Source organism: Lissotriton vulgaris, unplaced genomic scaffold (genome assembly GCF_964263255.1).
Source record: "Lissotriton vulgaris unplaced genomic scaffold, aLisVul1.2 SCAFFOLD_1649, whole genome shotgun sequence".
NCBI classification, from domain to species: domain Eukaryota; kingdom Metazoa; phylum Chordata; class Amphibia; order Caudata; family Salamandridae; genus Lissotriton; species Lissotriton vulgaris.
The window spans coordinates 469,768-496,790 of NW_028249463.1; the positions used below are offsets into that span (position 1 = coordinate 469,768).

The window sequence follows — 27,023 nt, forward strand, 5'->3', positions numbered from 1 at the left end:
CCTCCTGAAGCTGAAGCTTGAGCCTTATCTCTTTGCGGAGTCTGTATCGGTACTTGAATTTGTCTTTTAGTAGGATCAGGTAGAAGCTGTTTCGGCGTATTAATTTTAGGTGCGGGAAGTGGCGGAGCTGGTGGAACAGGGGGAATCTGTCGGGCGGGGGAACCTTGTTGTGGTACTGGCGGAATATGGTCTTGGGGCGGGTTACCACCCCCATCCCCGTCGTTAGGCAGGGCGCGGACAGGCAGATTGGTGTAAGCGGGAGCTACATCCTCTAGATAGGAATTCAGGAATATGTCTTTAGTGGTCCTGTGAGTTACTTTAGTTGGAACTAATGGTGGCGGCAGATTTTTCGGTATTTCTGAAGTGGCTTCAGGCGAACCTTCGGCCACAAGATACATACCATTTACAAGATTGTTTCGTGCGCGGTCTATTTGCTCTGATTTTACTCGGATCCCTTCAGTAACTAATTCGTTTTCTTGAGCTTTATCTGATTCTTTAAGTCTGTCTTCTCTACGGAGTGCTTTTTCTGTACGCTTATGTGATTCCTTACGCCAAAATTCTATGGCGTCTTTCTGAGATTGTCTGGCTTTCTTTTTCCATAATGCTTCTTCTACCTTCATGATGCACTCAGCATCCCATGTTCCGGTAATGGGCCATCTGTGTCTTTCGTCTAGATGCTTAGTATAATCGGCCCATAATTCTAGATACAATATGGCATCTATGCCATGTTTCTGGTACATGAAATTTCCAGGAGTGTCCCTAGGGGGGATAGGAATTTCTTCCTCTAGCATCCCTTTCCTAGTTCCTATTTGCTTTAACTTGTTAAAAAACGGCATTTTGCTTACTTAATACTGAATGCTCAATCCTTGCTACTTATTACTGAATACAGCTAGTTACACAAGAACACAATAATGCACATTAAAAACAGTCACTCATACAACGACATTGATCACATGAAGAAAGACATTTAAGAACACTTATTACTACCCCCTATACCGGATGTACTGCTAAACAGCACAGATACACTGCTGAGAACAGTGCAAGAACTTGAATCATCGGATAAACTGCTAAACAGTACAGATACACTGTCTAAAACAGTGCAGACCGGACTTGTGTACCCAAACCTGTCTAGATACGTCCCAGCAATGGTACTCACCGGGAAGCACAGAAAACAGAAGGCCTCGGAAAACTCGACTGGACTGGACCGGACTCGACTCGACTCGACACGTGGATACTTCGGAAAAACTGGTGGGCCTCTTGACACCTCGGACCTTGCTTCTTTCGGCTAGGCTCTGGTCGGGATCCTCCGCGCTCCTCACCGCCTCGTCTGGGTGCTAATTGCAGTCTTCGTCACCTCCGTGGGCCAGAGGGAGATACAGGAAATCCTGCCGGTACGCGTAGGTTCCGTCTAACTGATGGCAGGGAACAGAGTTTGCAACGCACCAACCGGCGCGTGAGGTGGGGGAGGGGTCCCTATTCGGGCGCCAAAATGTCGTAAATATTTAATTTACCATCTTAATTTCTATGCAGGTAAGTACTTAATCAATAATAACTCAATCGGAAAGAAAGAAACAGAGTCCGTGGTGTTAGAGTTCTTAGGGGTTTTATTCCTTAAAAAGGAATCGTTCCGGAACTGGATATCAGGTTCCTGCAACCACAAAGGGTCCAGGAAGGGATAGAGCATACTTTATTGACATTACATTACTTTTATACTTAATATACATAATAGAAGTCAATGCAGAAGGCGTAACAGCTGAGAGAAACAAGATAAAACACACACGTGGTCATGATACGTAATTAGGAGGCGTGAACTAGGCGTGAACATAGAAGTGTGTGCTAGAAACGTCACAGGTAGGTACCATAAGTGGGTGGCAACAATAAGCAGAATCTTGCAATGTCAGCAGAAATCTGAGGCCTGGATGCGCGCGCAGCTGCATGACGTGTAACTGACGTGAAGCTGAAGGGTGCAGGGGACTTGACATTTCAACTAGCGGAAAGAGACAGGAGTCTGGCATGTCAGATCAACTTGTGCTTCTATCATATCTGATATCTGATGTTTAGGAACTGAGCTATCTGGGCGGAAAGGTCTCTGGGGCAGAAGCTATTCTATACTGACTGTGAGTGCGTGTATAAGCGCCTAAGTGTCTGCATGAGGAGCGTGGGGGCATGGGCCTTCCATGGTAGCGTGGTAACAGAGACTATGAATTACTTGCACAGAGACAGTAAGGCCAGGCCCTTTTTCTCTACAGCTGGGGGAATGTTTACTTAAACTAGTAGGCAGGAATGCATCTTCGGAGAGGAAACAGATAACTCGAAGGTTGAATTCATTCTTGGCAGGCAGCAGGCTGAGCTAAGCGCGGTGGGCCGCGCTGGAAGTAAGGCAGAGTTCACAGGTACGGGGGCAGCCTGGGCAGCCTGGGCTGAGGTTTTCAGAGTCAGAAGGCAGAAAAAGCTCGATGGCAGAAATTCAGGGCCTACTTTGCCAGAGCTGAAAAACGTGTAAAGTACACCACAAAAAGACGTTGGCATGGCATACTTAGGAACGGACTATTCAACCCATTCAGGGTGGGTCGGAAAGAGGACATGTTAACGTTGGACGTAAATGTATTTGCGTCTTCATAGCTGGCACAGGAGGGAAGTTACATGCACTTTAAACTCGTACATGGAGACGGTGGGGTACACGATAGGGAACATAGCTTGGCCAAAAATTTATATTTCCTCAGCTCTAGCGGAGCATCTGCGAGGAAGACCAACCAAGGCTCTTGCCGCAGAATTCTGCACGCGTTGCAGTCGCGCTATCTCTCCTTTGTTGGCGCCAAGAGGAAGAACATTGGCGTAGTCTAGGCGGGAGAGAATCGTGGCTTGGACAATGAGTTGACGAACCTTGGCATCAAAGAAGCCAAGTATGGGGCTGAGACTCCCCAGCAGACCAACACAAGTAGCTGCCACTTTTTTTGTGTGGGTCTGAAAGTTGAGTGAGGAGTCCATCCAGACTCCTAGGTTTTTGACCAGGGTTTTGGGAGGTGCGATGGTGCCTAGTGACGAGGGCCACCAGTGCTCATTCCAGTAGCTGGTGTTCTTTCCAAGGAGCAGCACCTCCGTCTTGCCTGCATTGAGTTGCAGACAGTTGTCCATCATCCATTGGGCCACTGCAGCAAGGCCATCCCTAAATCTCAAGGCCGAAGTGGAAGGGCCTTCCGTGAGAGTGATGGCCAGCTGCGTGTCATCAGCGTAAGACACCAGCAATAGGTCCCACTCTTTAGCCACTTCCGCAAGTGGCTGCACGTACAGATTAAAAAGGAATGAGCTCAGTGCAGAGCCTTGTGGGACTCTCTGTCCGATGGGATGGGGTTTTGATAGAAATGGGGGAGCTGACACCCGGAAGGATCTGTCTTTCAGGAAGGAACGGAACCATTCCAGGGCAAGACCGGAGATCCCTACTGTCTCCAGACGATTGAGTAGGATGTTATGGGACACCGTGTCAAAGGCTGCGCTGAGATCTAGTAGGATCAGCGCAGCACTTTGACCGGCATCGAGGATCGTCCGGAGGTGTTCAGTCGTAGCCAGGCTTTGGCCCGGTCTGAACCCGTTTGGGATGGATCCAGGATGTTGTTTTGTTCCATGTGAAGGGAAAGGGCATTGTTGGCATGGGCCTCAGCAAGTTTGGACAGCCATGGGAGCAGGGAGATAGGTCGGAAATTTTCCGGTTTGGAAGGGTCCAGGGTGGGCTTCTTGATGATAGGGGAGACCCAGGCTTGTTTTCAGGCTGTCGGGACGCTAGCCCATGAGAAGGAGAGATTCAGTATGGAGGCCCGGGAAGGCAGAAAGAATTCGAGAGATTCCATAAATTGAGTAGGTCTCATGGGGTCTGCTGGGGAGCCAGATTTGACTTTCCTGCATAGTTTAGTGAGGTCTTCAAATGAGATTTCTGGTATGTGCGTTAAGGTAGAGCCGTTGGTAATGGAATTGGAAGGGTTGGTCGGAGCGAGGGAGTGCTGTTGAAATGATTTGTATATTATTGTACTTTCTCTACAAAGAACGTGGCAAGGTTGTCACATTGCTGCACGGAGGAAATGCTGGAGGAGGGAGATTTGTTGCTCTGTAGTTCTTGTACCAGTTTAAAAACGACTTTTGCAGGATTCGAGCTCGAGTTAATTTCTTCTGCGTAGAAGGAGGCACGTGCGGCACAGATAGCTTTGTGATAAAGTTTTTGTTTGGATAGGTAAAGAACTTTGTCCCCATTATTGTATCCCTTCTCCAGAGACGCTCAGCTTTTTTGCAGTCTTTTCACATGGCTTTTAGGGTGCCGTTGTACCATGGGTTGGAGGGGGGGGCTGCGCCCTTTGGTCCATTTGGCTGGGATGAGAGCATCTAGTCCTCTGGTAATCCAACCGTGGAAAGCGTCATAGGTCCTATTGATGTCCTGGTTTGCCTCACAATGGAATTCTCCTAGGGTGACATGTAGGTCACTGGTAGAAAGTTTGTGCCACGGTCTCTTTAGACGGCAAGTTGGCTCAGTTCTGTTCAATGTTTCTTTAACTAACATAGTCATTTTAATAATAGCTTGGTTACACTAGGAAATAGTTTGCCAACTTAAGAGTTGCTATGACTCGGCCTTATCTGTAGCATGATCTGTATCTGATAAAAATTGAAAACAATAATCACCATCGATGAATGAGGTCTGGCTGAAATGTATGGTAATAACAACAATGCATGAATGGGTTATTTACCAACAGCTAGATAAATCCTGGCTTTTTACTACATAAAATCTTTGATTTGTTGACAAAAATTGCCAACCATCTTTGCTTTGTACTTTTTCCATGACAATACTTGCACTGACAAAACGGATCCCTTTCTACACTAACTTATTATTCTAAAATAGGTAAACCTATTAATATGATCCCAGTCTTAGCTCTGGAGTACAATGTATATTTCATTCACAACAAAACCAATAAGCTTGCTCTAATTACTGTATGGTATAAGTGTGAAAATAAACCTGAAGACATTTTCATTTTTTTCATTTTCTTTTGTTTACTTCTGTCATTTGTATAATGCTTAAAGTGCTTAAAAATGCATTTATCTCCATTACTTCATGAGGCCATTAGGTTGACCTCAATGTCATCCTCGCATCCATGTTCAGCCTCGTGTTTCTTTTGATGTGCGTCTTCTTTTTCTTTTGCATTATTATTTTATCAACAATATTAGGATTAAAAAGCTTAGTGTAATTGAAAACTCTAACAAGGAATGATTATACAAAAGATGAATCACAAACAGTATTCAGGATATCAAAACGCCTGACTCTTTAATGCTCCACTTATTGTATGCTCTGAAATATTCCAAATAAGTAAAGAGCTGACAGATTCCCCAGTGTGCAGTGACAAAGAAGCTAAGAGAGAAGGCCCAATGCTGACCCATTAAAGAGTCAAATTGATGGATGGATTTTCAGAACAATTACTGACTATGATGTTAACTCCAATTAGAATAGATTGCTCATAAAGTTATACCATGATGAAATGTGTTATGAGCACAGACCCTTTGAAGCAAAGATTGCCACCCCTGCCTCAGACAGATCTTTATTCTTTGTTTGGATACATTGAAAACAGTGGCCACCGCCTGTTTGTCAGGAGTAGTGTGCACACCCAACAGCCTTTTATTGGTTTCAACAATACAAGGAACCGCATGCGATGAAAACATAGGGGTTGTTTGCAAGGTCCATGATAACTGGCAAGCTGGCCCTTATCTTCGATAATCTTGCATACAGGCTCATGATGGTGCTATCTTCGAAGACAATCATAATCAGGTGATATCTGGGATCGGACCAGTGCTGTATAGTGATTGTCCACATTTACATAGTCCTGCGGAACAAAATTTGTGTAACAGAATTATTTTAATATAATGAAATGGCTATCCAAAAAGATTCATAGAAATCAGAAACAATAAGAATGAGGCTTAAACATAATAATTATTGACTCTTAAAGTACTATTACAATATATGCCATACTAAGTCAGACTTTCTAAACAATCTTAACTCTAAAAGACTTTTCCCTGTCTCCTGAATGGGCTACTCGTGGTCTATTCTCGTCCAATAATTTTGCGCTACATTCTTAAATACTTGAATGTTTTAGAATACGGCCCGCGCCATGCAAATCAATGATGTCATTTCCGATATTGAATTCTTGTTATCAAGATGTTATCATAGATCATCCCATGAGAGTTGTCATGTGTGGGTTAACTAGCAGTGCATGATGAGAGCACGAGTAAAAGTTAGTTCATGGCACGCGTTTTAGTTACTAGAAAATAACTAAAACGAGGAAATTTCGGTACATTTTTTAATCAAACAATAATGATTTTCTAAAGCACACGGCTATTCGAAATGTGATCCAGCACTGATAGAGAAGCCCCCATCACAGCCCACCCCAAACAACCCTGGCAGCCTCAAATAGCATAAGGCTTTCCAAATTTGACCTTCACTTTACATCCCACGGAGCTGCAAGGGTGAGGTGGTCCAACGACTGAGCATCAAGGCAGAAGAAGGAAGAGCCTGCCCATTTTTTGTATTTAGTCTTCCCTTTCCCCGAGCCTCTGTTGGGCCCTGGGGACCACAGCCCATGAGTCCGAAAAACAGCAAAAATGGGAGGGGGCCGCACGCCCACTCCCCTGATTCTGATAATGAACACCCTCAGGACAATGTGGGCCAAATCACATAAGAAAAAATAGGAGGCACGCGTCCTGCTCCCCTGCGCCTACTGTGCCCTGGTGCCCACCCTGGGCACCCACCAAGTATCGAGTTGGGAGTCACAGGGGAGTAAGAGGGTCTCTTAAATCCGAGCCACCTTCCGACGTATTGGCAGGGGCCATATTGGGCACCGGGCAATTCCCCGGTGCGCCGCACGGGTGGAGGCCGGTTTTGGGCCCCTGGGGGCCATTTTTGTTACAGGGCCGTTTTTGCAGCACAGATGCAAAATTGGCCCAGTAACAAAATCGGCCGAAAACCGACCCTGGCAAAGAGCTCGGTGGCACCCCCAACCCCCAATATGTTAACAGGCTCAGCGAAGTGGGGTCGCATGGAGCCTCTCCCTTCAAAGTTCATTACTGCCCCCAGAGAATAGGGTCCACAGGCCTTTTTAAGGCTTGAGGAGGGACAGGCACTCACCCTGCCAAATTTGGTGTTATTCCATTTAGCAGTTTTTACACTAAAACTGCCTAAAAAAAGCCTAAGGGAAATGAATGGGGATTTTGCATTTTAGGACCCTCCTCTTGCTCAGCCCTTGCTTGATAGATCACCCTAAAACCTTCTAGGAAGGAGCTGAGGCGGATGAACCTTTTGGGGGTAAAGCTTTGTGAAAATGTATCATTCTCGTATATATGTATATATAGTTTGGCTTAGATGGTGTGGAGTGTTTCGTATAAAGGAGCTTCTCTCCTCCAAAAATGACATAGAGTGCCGTACGGCCAGGTTTTGCATAATATATAGGGCACTCTAAACCTGAAAGGATATTGCTTTTACTAATACTTGGTACTCCCTTGTGCCCAGACAAAGCTTTGTCTCTTTCTCTCTCTCTCTCTCTCTCTCTTCTCTCTGAGAATTCGCATTGAATGTTTGACCAACTTCCAAACCGACAGAAGCCAAACAATCAACCTCTGCCCTTTTCACTCACAGAATCAATCAATCAAGGCATTTGTAGAGTGCGCTACTCACACATGATGGTTTCAAGGCGCTAAGGGGGTAGGGCAGCTATTGGTCAAACAGCCAGGTCTTGAGATATCTCCTGAAGGTTAGCAGGTCCTGGGTCTGCCGCAGATGGGCGGGTAGGGTGTTCCATGTCTTTGCTGAGAGGTGGGAGAAGAATCTGCCACCTGTGGTCGATCGGCGAATGTGTGGAATGGTGGCAAGAGCGAGGTCGGCAGAGCGGAGATGGTGGTTCGGAGTGTAGAAGGACAGTCGATTGTTGAGGTATGCTAGTCCGGCGTTGTGAAGTACTTTGTGAGCATGGGAGAGGAGTTTGAACGTGATCCTCTTGTTGATCGGGAGCCAATGCAGATCTCCTAGGTGGGTGGTGATGTGGCTGTGGCGGGGGAGTCCTAGGATGAGGCATGCGGTGTTCTGTATGCATAGGAGTCTCTTCTGGAGTGTGGTCGTGGTTCCTGTGTTGAGGGCGTTGCCGTAGTCCAGCCTGCTGCTGACGAGTGCTTGGGTGACTTTTCTCCTGGTTTTGGTGGGAATCCATCTGTAGACTTTGCGGAGCATTCAGAGGGTGTTGAAGCAGGAGGAGGAGACGGCATTGACCTGCTGGGTCATAGAGAGCGTTAAGTCCAGAATGAACCCCAGATTGCGTTCGTGGTTAGTGGGTTTCGGGGCAGCTTCCAGCAAGGTAGGCCACCAGGAGTCATCCCATGCAGAGGGGGTGGAGTTGAGGATGAGGACCTCCATCTTATCTGAGTTCAGTTTTAGTCAACTAGTCTTCATTCAGTCGGCGATGGCCTTCATTGCCTCGTGGGGGTTGGATTTGGCGACAACCAGGTCTTTGGTGAGGAAGAGGATCAGCTGCGTGTTGTCAGCATATGAGACGCTGTTGAGCTGATGGGCTCTGACGATGTTGGCGAGTGGTGCCATGTAGATGTTGAAAAGGGTCAGGCTGAGGGATGAACCTTGGGGTACGCCGCAGGTGATCGTGGTGGCTTCGGATCGGAACAGTGGAGGCGGACTCTCTGGGTTCTGCCGGTGAGGAAGGAGGTGATCCAGTCCAGGGTTTTTCCCCGGATCCCTGCGTCGTGGAGGCGTGTGCGTAGGGTGTGGTGGCAGACGGTATCGAAGGTGGCCGAGAGGTCCAGGAGGATGAGTGCTGCGGTTTTGCCCTTGTCCAGTATGGTCCTGATGTCGTCAGTGGCGGTTATGAGGGCGGTCTCCGTGCTGTGGTTCCTGTGGAAGCTGGATTGGGAGGAATCCAGGATGTTGTTTACCTCCAGGAAGAGGGTCAGTTGTCTGTTGGCGGTCGTCGCAATGACTTTGGCTGGGAATGGGAGCAAGGAGATGGGTCGGAAGTTCTGGAGGTCCTTTGGGTCTGCCTTGGGTTTCTTGAGGAGGGTGTTGATCTCGGTGTGTTTCCGACTCTCTGGGAAAAGTGGCGGTCTCGTAGGAGCTGTTGGTGATCTTTCGGAGTTGGGGTGCGATGATGGAGCTTGCCTTTTTGAAGATGTGGTGGAGGCAGGGGTCGGAAAGGTGAGCCGGAGTGGATGGTGTTCATAATTTTAATGGTGTCTTCATCGTTGACGTTGTTCCAGGAAAGCAGAATGTTGGGGAGTTTAGTGCGAGTAGATTCAGGGGTGTCGTAGTTTTCTGTTGTCATCTCCAGAGTGTCGAAGCTGTTGTGGATGTCTGTGACCTTGCAGTGAAAGAAGGTAGGCAGAGAGTTGCAGAGTTCCGGTAACGCTGGTACGTCATTGGAGCTGGAGCTGGGGGTGGCAGTTCTTTCACGATGTTGAAGAGCTCTTTGCTGTTGTGTGCATTGTTGTCGATGCGTTCCTTGAAGGAGTTTTTTTTGGCGGATCGGCTGAGTTGGTGGTGTTTGCGTCTGGCATTCGTGAGGGCTGCGTGGTTGTCGGATGTCTGGTCCTTGGGCTATTGCTTCTTGAGTCTTCTGCAGGTGTGCTTGGAGTTCTGGAGGTCGGCGTTGAACCAGGTGGCTCTCTAGTCGGTGCGCCTGTTGGAGGGTTTCTTGATCGGGGCAAGGGTGTTGGTGCAGTCGTTGATCCAAATTAATCAATAGGGGTAAAGGGGGAAAGAGAGGTAAAGCCGCCCCCCACTCAAACCACTGTAAACAAAATGCACCTTACCTATAATCAATACATCCAACTTTATAGACCAGTAGGGATAATCTGGTGAACCATCTAGATCATCCTGAATGTGTTAAATAACACTAATCTCATAGGTAAAGGATGTAGCCTAAAAGAAAGAATAGATACAGGTTCCCACAGCCACCAGGAAAAATTGTGTGAAAACAGAGAGAGTGCCTCACGGACGTAACTCCCAACGGGGTTCCTGGTTAACAGTATCCGGTATACCCACTTCTCATCATCGGTCACTCTCTCTGTGTGCAGTGTGTAAAGATGACCAACAAATAACGACAACCAAGTGTATAAATATAAATGGTGGTATGTAAAAATTTGCTAATAACAAAAATGCACTAAAAAAGTGTACCAGTGCACCTCTAACCGCAACAACAATAATAAACCAATATGTAAAGTGCAACCAAAGCTGGGTAAAAAAGGATTTGTGGTAAGGGTTGCTAGCTCTCAATCTTTATTCTGGTGCTGCAAGCCTTCCAGATTAAAAATTGATTTTTTCATATACCATACAAGTTCAAAGTGCCGACATGTTTCATTGCTCTTATTTCAGCAATTTCTTCAGGGCAGTATGGGGTTCTTGGTTCATAATCATCACACATACAAATGTATTGGACCTGTATCAAAAATAAAACAGAACACAGAGGTAAAGTCAAAAGCACCCCGAGAACGGGGGTTCATGATAGCAGTCACTCACAGAAAGCCCATCAATGTTTGGACCAAACCTTTACCTTATGATTGCCACATCCGGACGTACCGGCAACCATACATGGGACCCCGTGTCCTCCGATCACGTGTCCTTCGGTAACTTGGTGCAAAAACTCAAGCACACACTCCTGGGTGAAGGCATTTTGCTGGTTGAGTGTCTAAAATAGACCAGTGCTTTCTAATAATTTGTCTCATCTTAGTGGACAAAGGGTCAAAGGTGGTATCCACTGGAAGACAGGTCTGTTTCTCTTTAACATTTCTCTCCAGGAGAGCTTCACATGGGGTGTTTAGCGCTCTCTTTTGTGCATGTTTTATGACTTTCGCCGGGTACTCTCTATTCTTGAGTTTGATGGCAAGCTCGTCCGATTGACTTAAAAAGGTGTCAGTAGTGGAGCAGTTATGTCGATATCTCAAAAACTGCCCCACATGGAGATTATCCCTGAGAGCTTGAGAGTGGAAAGATTGGAAATGTATCAGTGCTCTCGTGATGTACACTCGAGATCAGTTTGTGGTCTGATGCAGTGATATCTACATCAAGATACACTGCTGACCTGTTGCTGGTGGTCCAGGTGAACCTAAGACTGGTATCCGCCTGGTTAAGCCACTGCAAAAATAGCTGGAGTTGGTCCTCTGCACCTGTCCAGATGCAGAGGACGTCATCGATGTATCTTTTCCATACTGCAATATTTGCTAAGTATGGATTAGAAGGATGGTATATCACGCTCTCCTCAAACTGGCCCACATATATGCAGGCCAAACTGGGGGCAAATGTAGCCCCCATCGAAGTTCCAGATGTCTGCAAATACAGCTGGCCTTGGTATTCAAAAAAATTCTTGGTAAGGGCCCACTCTATATACTGCAAGACAAGGTTTGCGGTGCGTCATAAAACCATTCCAGATCCCCCAGAGCCCTCGCTGCTGCCACCAGCATGGCATCCTGGGGGATGCTGGTATACAATGACTCGATGTCAATGGTGACAAGTATTTGAGTCTCAGGGTCAAATACGATATCATTGAGGATGTTTAAGATATCGGTGGTGTCCTGTACATAGGACTTTTGGCTAATCACTGCTTCCCTCAGGAAAAAATCAGCGAACTATGATAGGGGTTCGAGTACTGATTGTATCCCCGAAAGAATGGGGCGGCCAGGAGGAGGACGTTGGGGTTTGTGGATTTTGGGCAGTATGTAGAATACCGGTACCCGGGGCTTAGTATTGATGATAAAATCAGCTTCTTTGGGGGTAATCCACTTTTACATAACTGCGTCTGCCACCATTTGTTTGATGGTATCTTGAAGCTCGGGGTTAGGGTCACGCACAAGGGGATGATAATTACTGCAAACCCCTAGCAGTCTGTATATTTCTGCTTCATAGTCAGCGGTATTGAGTACAACAACCGCCCAGCCTTTATCGGCTGGCTTAATTATGATGGTGGTGTTCTGTTGTAAACACTTTACCGCTGCCCATTCATCCCTGCTCATACTATGCCCATGTTGGCATGTCTGGTTAGCTTCCAGTGCTTCTATTTCTTGCAAGATGCGTTGTTTGAATACTGGGGCCTCAGGCCCAGAAGAGAGTTAGGTGGACAAAAAGTAGAGGGACGGTGTAAATTGGTATCACAAAGAGATAGGAGTGAATTGTCTTTATCAGCAAAAAATGTATGCAGTTTGATCTTACGCATCATCTCAGACATCTCAGTTCTGCAAAGGAATGCATCATGTTTAGGAGTGGGAACGAAGCCCAAACCCTTATTTAATACCCCGCGTTCAGTGCTCCATGTGACCCGGGCTGAGTGTGTCGGCCATGTTGATTGCCCTCTGCCCCTGGCTTGACCCCGTTGTGCCTGTCCACTGCTTCCGCGAGCGCCTCTCGGGGTTTGCCCTAAAGAAGCTCTCAATAGGACCCCCAAATCCTCGTCTGATCTATTCTCTGGGGCGAAATTCACCCTATTACTCGTGAATGTAGGATAGCGATCTGATGTCTCCACGTCCTCACTGCTAGTATTGTCAAAGCGCCAGTTGTTGGGTATGCGCCTATTACCTCTTTGTCCCCCTCTCTGGAACTGCTGGCCCCGTCTCTGAAAGTTTGGACCAAGTGGTAGTATTACTGGTGTGTCATAGTACTCATCCTCAGTATAAGGGAATGCCCATGTGTGTGTGAAGCGATCTAAATTCTTCTTCAGGCCTTTGATCTTCTGGTTGACAAGGTAGGTTTTGTACTCTGACAAATCACCCTGTATCCTAGCCAGCTGTTCCTTGGCATCAGTGAACGCCGTATTATTCCTCAAACTGTCCTCAAGATCCAAAATCTCCTTTAAAAGAGCCTCACTGAGACGTTTTGCAGCGTTGATCCAGTCTGAAGTTGTGGGCTGCTGTGTCGGTCTCGGAGGGTTTGGGTGGAGGGGTTTGGGCAAGAGAGGCGGTGAGCTGATCTTCGGTGACTTTCTTCCAGCTGCGGTGAGGGATGCGTTGCGTTTGGTTGGGTGCGGTGGCTTTCTCGAAGGAGAAGTGGATGCAGTGGTGGTCGGTCCAGTGGAGTTCGGTGGTGTGGTTGAAGGTGACGTGGTCACTGGCGGAGAAGATGGGGTTGAGCGTGTGCCCAGCAGAGTGGGTGGGTGTCGTGAAGTTGTTTGAGTCCGAGGTTGGCGAGGTTGTCAATCAGTGTTGTGGAGTTGTTGTCGTTCTCGAAGTGGAAATTCGGTTTCCGAGGAGGATATAGTCTGTGGAGGCGATGGCGTGCGTGCTGATGAGGTGGACATCGGATTTGCTGAACTGTGGTCGGGGTCCCGGGGGTCTGTAGACAAGGGTTCCCCTGAGGGTGGTGTTGGTATTGAAGTGGATCTGGAAGTGTAGGTGTTCGGCCATGCTGAGGACTTCTTAAGTGCTTGCTGAGATTCTGATGGTGTTCCTGTGGATGATGGGGATTCCTCCTCCTGGTTTGTTGTTGGTCCGGTCCCCGGTCCCTGGGTGTGATATTGTAGTCGTCCGGGATAGCTATGTCCGGTGCCGAGGAGGTGTTCATCCAGGTATCCGTCAAGAAGGCGACGTCCGGGATGTAGGAGTCTAGCAGGTCCCAGAGTTCAATGGCGTACTTGTGGACTGTGCAGGTGTTGAGCAGTATGCAGCTGAGAAGGGTGTGGCCTGCAGTGTTGGGGTGGGCAGGACGAACTGGCATGCACTGGCTGGTGTAGCTGCAGTTTTGGCAGGTGAAGGATCCGTGGGTGAGCTTCGGGATGGCCTGGAAGCAAGTGGAGTTTTGGCTGACGTTGAGTGTGTGGAGGGTGTTGGCGTCGTAGCGGCATCGGGTCCTGTGGAGGTTGCGGGGCCAAGGGGTCTAGTGCTGGGCGCGGTCCAGGCGAGGACGGGACAGACGGAATTGCCTTAGGCGTGCCGGCGGCACGCCAGCAGTCAGCATTTGAAGGGGAGGGAGGGACGAGCAACTGGGAGGCAGGAGCAGGGTGGGAGGTGAGGGGTCAGAGATAGCGATGGGAAACAGCGGGAAATAGAAATACGAGGGGGAACAGAAGCAAAACAACAGTACAATGGCAATCAAGGAATAAATAGAAGAAAAGAGAGAAATACAATGGGGGACAGAGCAAAACAATAGTACAGTGGCAGTCAAGGAATTAAATAGCAGAAGGTTGTACCAGGCAAGATTACAGCAAAATAATGAGAGTAGCACCAGGCAAAAATGCACTGATCACCGCAGTGATCAACACTCAGGGAGAGGAGACCATGAGCCCAGGGCAGGCTTGATCCCTGCACAGGAGGGCCGGCTGGGCACGTGGTGGTGCAGAGCACCGCAGAGCTGCTGGGGAGCTGATGGGGGCGTGAGATCCTTGGACCACGGTCTGAGGACTCATGCGCGTTTGCCCGCAGTGGTCGGCATTTGAAGGGGAGGGGGAGGGACGAACAGCTGGGAGGTGGGAACGGGCAGAAGGGGAGGGGATGGGTCAGAGGATAACGGCAAGACATGGGGGAAAATAGAAATACGAGGCAGAAGCAAAACAACAGTACAGTGGCAATCAAGGAATAAATTGAAGAAAAGAGAGAAATATAAGGGGGGACAGAGCAAAACAATAGTACAGTGGCAGTCAAGGAATTAAATAACAGAAGGCAGTACCCGTCAAGAGTACAGCAAAATAACGATCAATCAATCAATCACTATATTTGTAAAGCGTGCTATATACCCACGAGGGTCTCAAGGTGCTGAGTGTGGAGGGGGGCTGCTACTACTCGAAGAGCCAGGTCTTTAGGAGTCTTCTGAAGATGAGGAGGTCCTGGGTCTGCCGTAGGTGGGTGGGGAGGGTGTTCCAGGTCTTGGCGGCGAGGAAGGAGAATAATCTGCCACCGGAGGTCGCCCGGTGGATGCGGGGGACAGCGGCGAGGGCGAGGTTGGCTAAGCGGAGCTGGCGGGAAGGGGTGTAGAAGCTAAGTCGGTCGTTGAGGTAGGCTGTTCCGGTGTTGTGGAGGGCTTTGTGTGCGTGGGTGAGTAGTTTGAAGGTGATCCTCTTTTCGACGGGAAGCCAGTGAAGATCTCTCAGGTGGGGGGTGATGTGGGTGCAGTGAGGGTTGTTGAGAATCAGTCAGGCGGAGGCATTCTGGATGCGTTGCATTCATCGCAGGTGTTTAGCCGGGAAGCCTGCGTAGAGTGCGTTGCCGTAGTCTAGCTTGCTGCTGACGAAGGCCTGGGTCACAGTCCTTCTTGTTCCGGTGGGGATCCACTTGTAGATTCTGCGGAGCATGCGGAGTGTGTTGTAGCAGGAGGAGGAGACGGTGTTGACCTGCTTTGACATGGTGAGGGAGGAGTCGAGTATGATTCCCAGGTTGCGTGCATGGTCGGTGGGAGTAGGTGCTGTTCCTAGCGTGGTTGGCCACCAGGTGTCATCCCAGGCTGAGGGTGTGGGGCCGAGGATGAGGACCTCCGTCTTGTCCAAGTTAAGCTTCAGTCAGCTGTTCCTCATCCATTCAGCGACTGCTTTCAATCCCTCGTGGAGGTTGGTTTTGGCTGTGGTCGGGTCCTTGGTGAGGAAAAGGATCAGTTGGGTGTCATCTGCATAGGAGATAATGTTGAGGTCGTGTTGGCGGACGACTTGTGCGAGGAGGGCCATGTAGATGTTGAACTGCGTCGGGCTGAGGGAAGATCCCTGGGGTACACCGCAGATGATGGCAGTGGCTTCGGAGTGGAAGGGGGGGAGGCGCACGCTTTTTGTTCTGCCGGCGAGGAAGGATGTAATCCAGTCCAGGGCCTTTTCTTGGATACCTGCTTCTTGGAGGCGTGCTTTTAGTGTGCGGTGGCAGACTGTGTCAAAGGCGGCTGATGGGTCCAGGAGGATGAGGGCCGAAGTTTCTCCATAGTCTAGTTGAGTCCTGATGTCGTCTGTGGCTGCGATGAGGGCTGTCTCAGTGCTGTGGTTACTTCGGAATCCGGTCTGGGATGGGTCAAGTATATTGTTCTCCTTGAGGTTTTGGGTCAGCTGCGCGTTGATGACTTTTGCCGGGAACCGGAGCAGGGAGATGGGCCGGAAGTTCTTGAGGTCCTTGGGATCCGCCTTGGGTTTCTTCAGGAGGGCGTTGATTTTGGCGTGCTTCAAGCTCTCCGGGAAGGTGGCAGTCTCCAGGGAGATGTTGATAACTTTCCGTAGTTGGAGGGCGATGGCAGTGTCAGCTTTGTTGAAGATGTGGTGTGGGCAGGGGTCTGCTGGTGATTCTGAGTGGATGGAGTTCATGGTCTTGCGTGTTTCGTTGACGGTGACTTTGGTCCAGGAGGTCAGGCGGTTGCCGTAGGTGGTGTTCGCTGGGGCGGTGGAGTCCAGTGTGGTAGGGGCGGTTGCGTTGTGGAAGCTGGCGTGGATGTCAGCAATTTTCCAGTAGAAGAAGGTGGCCATTGAGTTGCACAGTTCTTGAGATAGTGGGATCTCGTTTGCTTTGGCGCTTGGGTTGGAGAGTTCCTTCACAATGCTGAAGATCGCTTAACTGTTCTGTGCGTTGTTTTCTAGGCGGCTTTTGAAGGACACTCTCTTGGCTAGTCTGATGAGGTGGCGATGTCTGCGAGAGGCGTCCTTGTGGGCTGTGCTGTTGTCTGGTGTTCATTCGTGTAGCCATTTCTTTTCCAGCAGCATCAGGCAAAAATGCAGTGATCAACTCTCAGGGAGAGGAGACCAGGAGACCAGGGCAGGCTCGAACCCTGTACAGGAGGGCTGGCTGGGCATAAGGCAGCGCAGAGCAATGCAGAGCTGCGGGGGAGCTGCTGGAGGGAGTGAGATCCTTGGACCAAGTTCTGAGGACTCACCACAGTTACCAAGGGGGTTCCACAGGGCTCTTGTCTAAGCCCTACATTATTTAACAACTATGTTACCCCTGTAGCAGGGCTACTGAGGAAGTTGGACTTCATTCCCATCTCCTATGCCAAAGACACGCAACTTCTCCTCTCCATTGATAAATCAGACCCTAACATTCAAGCCACCTTCTCGGAAGGGATGAAAGGCATCGCACAGTGGATGAGGGAAATCTTCCTTCAACTGAATACTGAAAAATCCAAAATTATGTTGTTCAAAGAAGCAACAGTGAGATGGTCCCCTAGCTGGTGGCCCGGAGAATTAGGATCAGCCCTTTCCCCTAAGCAGGTGGTGAAAAATTTAGGAGTTCGAGTAGACCAGAGGAACACACAAACATTACTGCCATTCACACACTCGCCCTACTCCGAAAGGTTCTCCCCCTCCTGCCACTAACCACCTGGAAAACCCTAATCCAGGCTCTGATCATCAGCCGCCTAGTCTATTGCAATGCCCTGCTGATTTCTGCAAAGAACGCATCCCTAAAAAACTTCAAATAGTCCAGAACGCCACAGCCCGTTTGGTAAGCAATGCCCCCCCCCCCCCCCAGAACCGCATCTGCTCCGCTAGTCCGGAATGTTTATTGGCTTCCAGTAAAAAAAAGAATTATGTTCAAAATCTGTTGTTTGATGTGCAAATCCCTAACCAACATGGGCCCCAGCTATCTAACTACACAGTATTGGTATGCAGTTCCTAACATAAAATGCAGGGTTTATAGTGTTCTACGCATGGACTTCATAACTAATATGAATTCCCGTCGCAGTGGGGAGAGGGAACCTCTCCTTTCGGAAAAAGACCCTCACACACCCAGCCAGCTAGGTGTCTTGCTTCATCCTCGGGTCTGCTTCTTATCGGGTGCAATACCCGATCGGCACCCGTGGTGGGGCCTTGTTGGCGGAGATTTTTTTTCCTTTTGCCAGTGAGTGAAGTGCGTGTGAGGGCCCTAAAAGAGTGTAGGTGAAGAGTGAGTGTAAGGAAGTGGGCTAAAATAGAGGAGGAGGTCCATTCAAAACAATTTTAATGAACGTGGCCCCTACCCTAATTAGAAATGGAACAAGACACGTAGCTTCACTCTAGGATATGTAGTCTATGCGCTTGTTGAGAAAATGGAGGTCAACATGTTTCTTGCCTATTAACTTATTAGATGGCAATTCATCAGGACCAGTAAGGATCTACATACACTTTTTGGTAGTGGTCAACATGGGGAGAAAGAGTGTAAGTGACCACCAATACAGCACCCTAAAAAGTGGTACCTTGTAGATCATAAAAATAACCTGCAATAAAACAAGAAATGCCAACAACATTAAAATATACTTTCCACAATGTTCTGATTCAAACTGGAACCAAGTGCACCACACAAATATTATGATGCAACTAAGGCATGCTGAAATACCATCAATTAAAGTGACTCATGGCATGCGTGATGTGAGCACACTGTGCCACTTCAAATGGTACAGTGTAATTACACCTGAGCAGAGGTGAAGAGCAAATAGCACAGTGAACTCACCCCATTAGTTGCCTGGCATAAGTACCGGGCTCATGTAGACACTCGTATGTAGTGTCCTGGCAGTTAGAAAAACCATACGTAAAATATTTAACAGGGTCACTCGCAGTAGGACTCATGTGCATTGATCACCGGAACATCGAGTCTGAACGGTGTATAAGGGCCCCCCAGAGACCTACCATGACTGCGTGTTGCCACAATCATGCTCAAGCATCAAAAGGAGACACACCAACGCGGAAGAGACATACCCCCTTGGTGCTGCCCAGTAATCCGTGGAACCGGTGGGTGACCAGTGAGTGCTCCGATGCATTTTTACTTTGCTTTCCCACTCCGCCTTGATCTTCAATCGAGCTGGACATTGCAGACGTAGGGGTCTAGGCTTGTTAAAGGCTTTCCGCAATCAGCCATGTGCACTAAGCCCTATGAAATGGTTCGGCTACCACTTTGCCCGGCCCCGGTGTCTTTCTTCTGCGTGGGGCACCGTTGAGTGTACTGGTCATACTAGGTATTATTCTATACAGCATACAAGCTCTCCCTTCCAGGCCTTTTCTTTTGTGTTGCATTTGTGAGAGGACTTGTAACCGTAGTCGGTTTCACGAATCCCAATGTTAGAATGGGTGTTGTGTACCCTTTATGTGTGTGTGAGTATGTGTCTATTTTGTTCAGTTTTTTCAATCATTGAAAATGGTGGAATGTTCTTAAGGAGGTTAGGCACTATTTCCAATTCCATTTTTAAATTTGCATTTCTCCAGTCCTTCTGACTGGATTTTTGTTGTTTTGGTGTCAAACACTTTAATAATTATGAGATTCTACTCTATTTTTGGTCTTGTAGTGTTTTTTTACTTCATTACTGTTTGACTTGCTGCACATATACTTTACACCGTGCCTCTCAGTTAAGCCTGACTGTTTTGTGCCAAGCTATCAAAGGGTTAAGCACAGGTTAATATGGGGTTTGCCTGCGACTCCACAGTGACAGGAATTGTAGTTGCTTCGTGAGAAGGGTTTCACGCCCCTCAACCAGTAACCCAATTTCCACATTGGTGTTCAGTAGTGGAGATTTGGACTTCTGTTTGTGCAGTGTTATTCAGTGATGTTATGTTCCACTAAAATCCAAGATAAATAATTTGATTCTAATGTGATTTTCCTTAAATTCCCCTAGATTGGCTCTTTTGCTTTTTCCAAATATACTTTGCTACCTAACTGTCTGTGGGCATACCTGCAGTAATGGAATTTGAGTTGGCCAACCTGAGAAGTTACACCATGATTGAGTTCAAACAGTTCTGTATGGAAAGGGGACTGCAAATCTCAAAGGGCGCTAAGCAGTTGTTGCTCCAAAAAGTTCTGAGGGTCTGGACATAGGCCCACAAAGCTGCTGAGAGAAACAGAGAATGGTAATGAGGAGGATGATATGGATGAGCAGGAGCAGGGTCTCGATACCAGCCCTGAGATTCAGAGAAAGGGCATGACTCCTCTCCTGAGATGAATCTTCCTGTCAGAAAGGGAAGCAATGCATCTTCACTGGGCCTGTCGCCAGAGTATCTGGCAGACAGGAAGGCAGAGAGAGCGTTTCAGTTGCAAATGGTCATACTCAAGATGGAGGAGAGACTAGCTTTAGAGTCATTGCTCATGAAAGGAGTCCCAGAGTGCTGAACGTGAAAGCCAGACAAGCAGAGACAAGCGATCACGGTGGCAGCTACCCCCTTGTCTGAAGTGGGCAAGAAAGTTTGCATACCCAAAAATCTAGTGCCCAACTATGTGATACGGGAATGACATAGACATGAGTTTTTCTGCCTCTGAGGTGATCCTTAAGTTACACATGGTCATAGAAGAGTTTGTGGGGAGCATCACTCTGGAAACACATGTGGAGGGATAGTTTGCCTACACTTGAGGTGGGGTCCAGATAAAATACAATCCAATGAAAACCGTCCTCGTCACTAAGTTTGGACTCACCTCAGAAATGTACCTCATTAGGTTGAGGGATAAACAAAGGATGTAGAACCAGACACTAAAAGGTTGGGTGCACGGCAGCAAAGTTGATCAATCAATAAGTGTTCTGTAGAGTGCAATACTCACCGGTGAGGGTCTCAAGGGGCTCAGGCCAGTGAGGGAGGGGGTTGTGAGCAGCTGTGCTGTGTTATTCGAAAAGCCAGGTCTTGAGGTTCTTTCTGAATTGGTGCAGTGTTGAGCTTCGTCAGAGGTGGAGGGGGAGTTTGTTCCAGGTCTTGGCTGTGAGGTAGGAGAAAAATGTGTTAAAGTACACCATCAGGGTAACCCTAATTTTTCATCTTTGTAAAGAAATTGTGTGAAAAGATTGTTGAAGTCATTTTGGGTACCCTAAATAGTTCACTGTTTGGTCACTGTCCAGACCAAGGTTGTTCAGAGAATGATTTTTCGGAAATAAATTTGAAACCAACTTGGGCTTTCCTCTATTTTCCTTCTTCAATTTTTCCTTTATTTGTTTACTTTTTTCTCCAAAATTTGGGACTTGAGCTTGCTCAGGGTTTTTTAACAAAAAGGTAGGATTTGTTGAACGAGTCACGTTTTGAGTTGTCCAATAAGTTCAAAGTATAATATATGTAATATATGTGATGTATGTGTCAAAACAGGTGTGGTTTTTGTAAAAGTTGTATACTGGTTTTGTTCTGCATAATTGATATATTTTGAGGGATTTCAGTAGAACAAACCTAGCCCCAGGGGACCTGGGGAGCACTGTAAATGGAAAAGGGAAAATGTTCCTCAAAGGTTAGCAGGGTTGTAGCCAAGCTTCCTGAACGTAGCAATTTGGAAATGTTATAGGGTGGAGTTAAAGGGAAAAGCTGTGGTGCAGCAAGGGTGACGTGCCATAATGCAAGCAATTCAAATTATCCCAACAGAGTATCAAGAGAAAGCCATACTTAGGTGGATTCCTTACACCCCTGACCGGTGACACTGCACTAAAATTAGATTGATCTGATTATGGGTTGCATATTCCATGTAAAAACTATTGGGTGCCCTGGCGCTCAAAACAGTAAGTTGACCATGCACAGAGATTATTGAAAAAGGTGTGTATTCAGAACTTTGCGGAACCTGCGTAAAATCGGTTCTGAGAAGATTGCCAAAGAAAAGCTATTCCAGGCCTGATCAGTCGCACATCCTCTGTGGCGGGCTTTGAAATATCTTGGAAGAGAATCCAGGTAACAGATTTAAGAATAGTCTGTGGGGATGAAAACTGAGCAGAAGCTGTGACATGTAGTTTGTGGGAGCGGCCAAATGGATCTCCTTGTGGCAAAAGCAGAGCAGCTTAAGAACACCGCTGGAGGCAGGGAAGAGGTAGGCTAGTTTCCTCTTTACCATCCTTCCAGGGTGTAACCACAGTTCCCTTTAGACTGACCTGAGCAGACTTGGTTCACAGGGTCAGACAGATGGAGGCAGCTTTAGGTAAACTGGCAGAGGATCAGCTCGTAGGCTGCTGTGGTGTACAGTAGGCCTCTCATACAAAATGAATTTGTACACATGAAAAATGTTTCTGCACTCACCCCATCATGTCTGGATTCCGGCTCCACTTCTGTGGGACTGGTAGTGTTGCCCTTCTTCTTGTTCCTCAATAAAAACACAATGTGAAATAAAATGAATATTCGTGATCCAACTATTCGCGCAAGTGTACAGGGCTTTCAAGATTCCAAATATTCAGATGAGACCTGAATCAGTAATTTTTGCAGAGTTTTATATAGCGCGAACTAGACCCGAACCAAATCGGGTATCGGAGCGCTTTACATAGCACCGGTTAAGATTTAGATGCGTCACTTTGTAAATAGGGTGCAACAGGAGGCATGTTTTACGCCGCTGGTGCGTCACAAAAAGAGATGCAACGGAAGCGCAAAACTGTTGCAAGGCCTCTTAAATAGGGCCCTTTGTGGCAGATCTATGAGGAAGTGCTGCAGCGTGGCACTGCAAGCCCTTTGGTTGTGCCACGCTGCGGCACTTCCGAAGCACAGGGATTCAATATATTTACAAGAATAAACTGCAGCCATGCGCTGGAGCAGGCCCCCTTGCACCATTGTGCAAGGATAACTGCGTCGTGGGGAGATTATTTTTCTGCAGGAAGGAGCACCTTCCTGCACAAAAACAATCACAACAGCATTTCCCTCTTTCAATGCGTGCTGTAGAATGCATCTTTTTCAGCTCATGTCATTAACCCTATTATGTAGCTTGACCAGAGCTGAAGAAACAGACAGTAATACGCCATATCTTGTAAATACAGAGAATTCCTGCCCTTTTTCTATTGACACTTGGCAGTGGAGCAGCAAGACTTGCTGCACTGCCCTGCGCCAAAGTATTGTAATTGAGGCCCAGAGCCTGTACACGGTCAAAACCGGCCCAATTTGTAAACAGGGGCCACTTTTTAACTATTCAATTCACTCATTTGGATTACTTTTATTTTGGTGCATAGGCCTATTTTCTGTCCCAGTCCGACCCTATTTTGTGCTATATAAATCTGCAAAAAAACAAAGGCTAGCAGTAACAGGGAAAATGTTAAAGCTCTGCTTTTTAGCTGTGTTTAACTGTTGACCGCGTTGTTAAAAAAATATACTTTTTACTGATTTTAACTTCATAGATCCATTTATGATTTGTTTAGTCACGGTGCAATAGATAACACAAATTCATACATTCATTTATTAAATTGCAGTTCTTACACTGAAAGGTCTTTTGCCCGACCATTTTGGAGTGGTTAACGTTTCAACTAAAGCTCTCAGCTAAACATATTGTGTGCACTGCTGTCTCTCTTGGGTAAACATTTACAAACTGATTTACTTTTCTGGTGGGTAGGTGCTCGTTTGTGCAGCAAAGAAACCTCTCTTTCTAGTGTGCATGGGGGTGCTATTTCAGAGGTATGCACAGGATAAAAATGTGCATGAGGACGCACTTGATATATCGCCACGCAGGCACAGCCACTGCAATGGATACTGCCACCCCCGCTGCCAGGAAAATGCAAGTCCATAGGCCAGGGTGAGACCGCTTCCTGTGAAATCCATCTAGAATAGAGCACAAGAAAAACAGGGTCAAAGCAACGAGGAAATATATATAGATATGACTACAAACATGTAAATACCCATGTTCAAAAATGTTATGATTTAGATAGAAAATTAAGAATCATGACATTGACCACCAAAAATATACACCTAAACTTCTAAACCATTGGTATTGCACTCTCGAAACAGTAATTAGTAAATGACGGCTATCAGTGTCCAAACTTCAAGCACAATTCAGAAAAGGGGGTGGTGATGAACAGAGTGTCTGAATTAAGCAGACCACTCTTACCCAGTTCAAAGATTAGGGCTTGATCCATCACTGTTATTTAGCTCACTGCACCATCCCAGCTCAGAACCTGGCTATATGCAAATCAGTCTGTCCCTGGCCCAGTGCATCATGGGAACAGGGCAGACTAACCTACCAAGCCAATTCTTCACCAGAAAGGAGACAAGCTACCGGGGACCTATTTCTGGCATTTCAGCCGTCGTCGGCCCGGCTTGCTTGAATCCTGATAGTGCAGTGAGCAAGGGACTCATGTCTGAGTATACCCTGTCACACCTATAGTGGCCAAAAACGATTCAGAAAAGGGGGTGGTAATGAACAGAGTGTCTGAATTAAGCAGACCACTCTTACCCAGTTCAAAGATTAGGGCTTGATCCATCACTGTTATTTAGCTCACTGCACCATCCCAGCTCAGAACCTGGCTATATGCAAATCAGTCTGTCCCTGGCCCAGTGCATCATGGGAACAGGGCAGACTAACCTACCAAGCCAATTCTTCACCAGAAAGGAGACAAGCTACCGGGGACCTATTTCTGGCATTTCAGCCGTCGTCGGCCCGGCTTGCTTGAATCCTGATAGTGCAGTGAGCAAGGGACTCATGTCTGAGTATACCCTGTCACACCTATAGTGGCCAAAAACGATTCAGAAAAGGGGGTGGTAATGAACAGAGTGTCTGAATTAAGCAGACCACTCTTACCCAGTTCAAAGATCAGGGCTTGATCCATCACCGTTATTTAGCTCACTGCACCCTCCCAGCTCAGAACCTGGCTATATGCAAATCAGTCTGTCCCTGACCAAGTGCATCATGGGAACAGGGCAGACTAAACTACCAAGCCAATTCTTCACCAGAAAGGAGACAAGCTACCGGGGACCGGTTTCTGGAATTTCAGCCGTCGTCGGCCCGGCTTGCTTGAATCCTGATGGTGCAGTGAGCAAGGGACTCATGTCTGAGTATACCCTGCCACACCGGACGTTGGGGGCACGCTTCTCCGGCTTCTCCGGCTTCACCGACAGCAGCAACGGCTCCGTTTTGCGTGCTGGTGCTCTGGTTCTGGCTCTAACTCTGGTGTTCTGACAATCGTAGCTCTCAGCTCTCTGGCGCTCTCTGGCGTAAGTGGATCCACCTATCTGGCATGCATACGCTGGATGGGATTTTCCCCAGTGATCTTGACATTATGGTTTTCAACTTACAAGCTCTAGCATGGACAGACCATAAGGCCATTCATTTCAAACTTAAATTTACCCAGACACAACCGGGAGTGCAAGCCAAAGTCTTAAAGGCATTAATCAGGTGATGGGACAAAACCAAGGAGGCGGATTTTGAGTCAGCGCTTAATCTTTTTCTAACAACTCCTGACTCTGATAGGAACAAGGCAGTTAAGCAGTTTAACGACTGGCTTATATCAGCAGCTGATAAAGTCGCGCCTAAAAAGCTAGCAACAGTAAAAAGAGATAGTTTAGAGAAAGTACAACTGTACTCTGTAAATGTAAAAAAAACATGTGAAATGTAAATGTAAAAAAAAACATGTAAAACAATAAAAATGATTTCCACTTTGGTGAAGTGCCTCATTTCCTCCTATGGCTTAAACATTTGTAATAAGCTTTATCTCATGGAGGACACAGCCAAAGTGTGGTCTAACCAATGTGCCTGCCTTTCTATTTTGTAAGGGCTTTCATTAACCAATAATATTGTGTTTTGCCATCACTATGTACTGTGGTATACTGCAAAAGTAGTAATACAGTACCTTACCCCTGACCTTATGCAACTCAATTGGATGTCTAAAGAAGCTAGGATACAATTTAAAATAGCCTGCCTAACACATTTAGCCTTAGATTACAACACTCCAGATTATTTGGCGAACATGCTTGTACTTTTTGGCTCTCGTCCACCCTACTTTTGAAACCTCTCAAATTCAAAAAGAAAAGAACCTTCAATCGTGCCTTCTCTTGTCTTGCTCCTAGAATTTGGAACACTCTTCCTCCCGAGATCAGAGGAACTACTTCCACTGTTTCTTTCAAGAAACATGCCAAATGCATAATCCTGTATGAACATTAACAGCATCAACCTGCACTCCTTCTCAAGCCCCCCTATTTACAGATTTGATACTTATTTTCTATGGTGTTGAGATTTATTTCATGCTTGTCTGTTAAGTTGTTATTTTGCTGGAGGACCTGCCTGAAACTGTACTAGCTGTGCCGACTACCCGGCCCCAGACCTTGATTATTTACCCACTTTTGTGTTGACTTATTTATTTATTTAAAATATTTATAAAGCGCGACTGTCACCTGGCAGGTATCCTGGCGCTGCTAGCTACTCCTGTGGTTTATTGACGGGGAGGGGATGGACTGAGGCTGGCCGGTTTTATAGGGGTGGAGGAAAGAGCCAGGTTTTGATTCGTTTCCTGAAGGGGAGGAGATGAGGGATTTATCTACGTCATTTGTTCCACTGTTCTGGTTTTGTTCATGCTTTCGCAACTTTGTACAGCTCTCGGATATCTGCAGCAGTCATGTTCGCGCTTTATAAAACTTTTCAAATAAATAAATACAGTGATCCAATATATAGTTTTTGTTCCTTTTTACTGAAAAACTTAGGTCTAGGCTGTAGCTTTGTCTAAAGTTCCTATGGAAACATTAATGGGAAAAACACGTTTTGGGATACCACTTTGTTCTCTGTCCTTGGTTAATGGATCATCCAGAAACATTCCATGCCAAATTGGTCAAAAAGTAGCATATTTTTGGAAAGTTTTGTGGAGATTTCTCAAACAGCACCCAAGTTATAAGCATCAAACAAAATACATTTCCTATGGAAGCACAATCCTAACTATAAATACCCAGTGTCAACCTCCACAGGACCCGGGAGACACAGAACCTTTCAAGTCTTCATTTGGGGCAAACAGCAAATCGGAAATACACATAAAACGCCAACTCCTTCAAGAGAAACCCACCTGAGGGTAGAAAATAACTGTGATTAATAGTACGAGCAGGACTTACTAAAAAGTAATTAATTGAAAGGAAGGCTTGTGACCTACTAGAAGAAATGTACTACTACAAACACCAGCATGCAATATAAGCTATAATCACCTGCTGCCCACTGGAGGGCGTATTAAAATTCACGCTGTTTAAAAGCCTCTCTGAATGCCTGCTGTGTCACTTGAGGAAATGCCTGTGAACAAGGAGCAGCCACGCTCTGAAACGCGTAAGGCGAAGCAAAATTAGTCGATTGGAGGGGAAGCCGGTGCCGTCAATCGTCTGTTTGTGTGTGCACCTTTAGAACGGAGGTCTTTGAAAAACGAAATGATATGCAGCAGAGCGAGCCGCGAAGGTTGCACCACCTTTCTTTTAAAC

At 47.0% G+C, this 27,023-nt stretch overlaps 1 long non-coding RNA gene across 1 annotated transcript; it reads right to left on the bottom strand.

The window, feature by feature from the left end:
- Positions 1 to 5,033: 5,033 nt before the first annotated feature.
- LOC147663567 (uncharacterized) lies at positions 5,034 to 26,016 on the bottom strand. The gene is made up of 5 exons (XR_015305292.1): positions 25,965 to 26,016; positions 23,291 to 23,399; positions 21,903 to 21,966; positions 20,461 to 20,613; positions 5,034 to 5,855 (listed from the first exon to the last, which is right to left on the bottom strand). It is a non-coding gene; the product is annotated as an uncharacterized LOC147663567 (long non-coding RNA).
- Between the last annotated feature and the right edge of the window lie 1,007 nt (positions 26,017 to 27,023).